General features: G+C 38.9%; 1 non-coding gene across 1 annotated transcript; it reads right to left on the bottom strand.

Moving 5' to 3' along the window:
• Positions 1–3657: 3657 nt before the first annotated feature.
• LOC114099524 (small nucleolar RNA U3) lies at positions 3658–3865 on the bottom strand. The gene has a single exon (XR_003583913.2). It is a non-coding gene; the product is annotated as a small nucleolar RNA U3 (small nucleolar RNA).

The raw sequence follows: 3865 nt of genomic DNA on the forward strand, positions 1-3865 counted from the left end.
AAGAACAAGACTAGAATAGTAAGCCCAATAGAACATAGATTTTGCTTTTAATAAAACTCAATAATTCTGCATATTTTCAAAGGCGGAATTATTTATTGGACATCTCTCAGCTTAAAAATAGTAACTCTCTTCTCTCAGGTTCTCCCATGACCTGCTTTCTCCCTTCATTTAGTTCTCTGTTGATCCCACACACTTTATTCTCTTGCCCTTCAGTGCCACTATTCCCATCACCATTTTATACCTACTATCTGTGTCCTCAAAACAGTGAAAACTCAATGAGGGCAGGGGTTTTTATGTTGCTTATTACTAAATCTTGTGCCAGTAATTCTTAAAACACAGGAGGTGACAGGAAGTACTCAACAAAAATTATTATTTTGTTTTGAATTTTTTTTCCTCTGGAGATTTAACCAAGATGCTCTTTACCATTAAGCCACTTCCCCAGGCATCCCACCCCCTTTTCTTTTAATGTTTCATTTTGAGACAGGGTCTTGCTAAGTCCTTAGGGTCTCACTAAATTGCTGAGGTTGTTTTCGAATTTGTGATGTTTTTGCCTCAGCCTCTGGAGTTGCTGGGATTATAGGCGGGTGCCACTGTACCAGCAATCCTATATATAATTTTAAAAAGCAAAATATTAAGTAAGATTGCATTATGTGATTTTAGGACATTTTATTGCAACACTGACTGAGACATTCTATATTTTATTGGAAAACCTATTAATAAATAAGAAAGAAATTCAATTGTTTGTATATATAAAACCACGTACAGTTGGTAACCAGTCCACTCACATTCCCTTCCTCTTATTTATTCCAAGGAAAGAAAAGAAAATCATCTGTAACTAGTAGCTGCCATATGAGGTCTCATGCTTAGGGGAAAGTGAAATCTATCATGCAAACCAGCCTGGAACAGCTTCAAGTTCACTTCTTCATGTAGGGAAATTGGAGATCAAAATGGGCTCATCCATTGGTTTTATCTCCACCCTTCACTGTGCTTGTTTTGTATTCTGGAATTTGTAGAAAACTAGTACAAGTAATTTTTGCACAAAGAAAGCAGATAGTGTTGGATGGAATGTGCCAGTCACCCTGTGACATCTGTCTGTGAATCCATGTCAACACTCCTCATCTGAGTACAGTGTGGGAAATTCTGAGTCTCCTTGCACTTGCTATAAAACTTCTTACTGTTTTCCTCACTCATTAATGAGCTGAATGAAACCTCTGATGTGTGTTCTTTTTATATCCTTATGAGAGTCACGATTTTACCTCTTTAAAATAATTGTCTATTAACACTAGTAACATACTAGAAAAATGTCAACAAATGACACAGAATAAATACAGTGGTGTTCTTTAGCTGAAGGAAACCCACTTGCATTTTCTTGATGAAGAGAATTTTTCATTGTCCGACTTACCGGAAAAAAAAAAAATGTCCTACAAAACACCCCCTTCAAACGCAAAGATCAAAAAGGTATCCAAATACTGCTGAGAATTAGTTCTTGCCCTTTAATAAACACATTACTACTCCATAGTGGATTACAAGCTGGCCTCTTACAGCCCATCATTGCTCTTCAGCAGAACTTTTTGTTTGCTGTGGATATGCACTAAGAACAAGAGTTAGGGGAAGGCACTGAATTAATTTGTTGGTAAGAATTGTTGGTAACAATCTCCCAGAAACTCTGGCCAGAGGAATTAATATTCAGTTTCTTCTATAGATAAATTGTGCATATATATGCATACATGTTATCTATCTTTCATATATCTATTCTTTCTTTTTCTTTGGGTACCTGGGATTAAGCCCAGGGGCACTTAACCACTGAGCCACATCCCCAACCCATTTTTGTATTTTATTTAGAGACAGGGTCTCACTGAATTGCTTAGGGCCTTGTTAAATTGCTGAGGCTGGTTTTGAACTCATGATCCTCCTGCCTCAGCCTCCAGAGCTGCTGGGATTGCAGGCATGCGACACACACAGCTTCTATCTATCTATTCTTATAAAGAAAGGTAGCAAGTAGTAAACAAAGCCTTTTCTTTTATAGATATCCCTCGGAGACAATGCATTCAAGTGGATTCATTGGGCTCATTTAAGGATCGCATAATATTCAGTTGCAAAGTGGTTTGTTTAATTGGCTCACAAGGATGGACTTTTGTGTTTCCTGTCTTCTGTTCTACAGTGTTTTGTATATATATTGATTTTTAAAAATTCCTAAAACAGGAACTGTCTCAAGGGGGGAAAAAAAAAAAAAAAAATATATATATATATATATATATATATATATATATATATATATATATATATATATATATTTTTTTTTTTTTTTTTGGATCAACAATGACCTGTCTCTTTGAAGAGGCAATCAAGAAGTTACTGGGGGCCTCGTTCCCATACAGGGAGAACCTGCTTTTGGTAATAGTTTGCTGAGGCTTATTGGCTGCCCTGCCTCTGGGATCTGCAGAAATCAAGCTTAGGCCTTGCTCTTTGGGATGCTTCCAGCCAATGTCTGTGCACAGCAATGGTACCAGTGAGGGGCTGCTCTTGTCTAGTGCTGGCCCCCTGACAGACACTCTTGATCATGGGGTTTCCCATTGACCTAGTCAAGACTGTCTGCTCTTCCTTCACAATCTTCTTTCCTCTCCTCTCCTGTCCTCTCGGACCTATATTGTAGTCTGAAGTCTCTCTCCCCACAACTCTTTATCTTTCTCATACATTTTGCCCCCAAAATCTCTTACATTTCTCCCCCCAAATCTCTTACATTTCTAATTCTGTCATGGTGTCTGCTTCTCTGAAAACCTGAATTAACATACATGCTCTAGTAATTTTTACAACTTTCAACAGTCACCATCAACAGAGGTGCTTTTGCAAATGAATTGTTTACTCTGACCATTTTGTTTAAGTTTAAAGTGTCTAGGTTTCATTTATTTATTTATTTATTTACTTACTTACTTACTTATTTAGAGATGGGGGTCTCCCTCTGTTGCCCAGCCTGTCCTTGATCTACTTGCCTCAACCTTCCAAGTGCAGGGACTGTAGACACACATTACCGTGCCCAAGTTGTCTCTATACTTTTGTCAGAGCAGTTTGCAAAATATTTCTTTTGATTTCTACTCCTTTATTAGCTGATTCTCCTGGATTCTTAGGAAGTTTCTGGAGAAGCACAAGCGTAAACACATGCATAAATATTAGAGTCATTCTGATTCCCAGTCCCCCAACCTACCCCTTGTACTTTGCCTATCTCTCCTCCCTGGAGCCCACTGTCTCCCCTGGTTCAACCTGATGACCTAAGTTGAGGGTTGTGGCCTCCTTTCTCTTGTGGCCCTGGCCATTCTCCTTAGTCATCTCATCATCCTACCCTAAGACATCCTTGTTCTGCCCTGTGATCTAAACCCTTTGGGCCTCACCCCTGCTTATCACTTTCCTGGACAGCTCCCTGAATACCTTCCTATAAATTCTAAATCCGTGGGCATTGCCTGCTGCCCCTTCATGCAGGATGACCTTACATGTACTCCTCTCCCCAACCTTGAGATTTCTGTTCAAGCAATACTAAATCTCTCGAGGTTTTCAGATTGTGTCATACAGAGGACAAAATAAGGATTTGCCTTTGTTAACAATTTCAAAAAGAAATACGTTTCCCTTTTTAATTTTATGAAATACATAAGAAATATTTAAGAAACTCCTCTGCCTGTGCTCTCTCTATTTCCCAAAAGAAAGGAAAAGTCGTCATGGTGGAGAAGTGTCAGCTGCCACCAGGCAACACCACAGGCCGGCCTGTGCTCAGGAGAAAACACTACCACTCATCTTCAAGGTTACCAGTAGCTTACACACTCAGTACACTTCACTAGCAGCAGATTATAGAAATGATCCTTGAAAATACATTCTT

The sequence above is a fragment of the Marmota flaviventris genome, chromosome 14 (assembly GCF_047511675.1).
Source record: "Marmota flaviventris isolate mMarFla1 chromosome 14, mMarFla1.hap1, whole genome shotgun sequence".
Classification (NCBI taxonomy): Eukaryota; Metazoa; Chordata; class Mammalia; order Rodentia; family Sciuridae; genus Marmota; species Marmota flaviventris.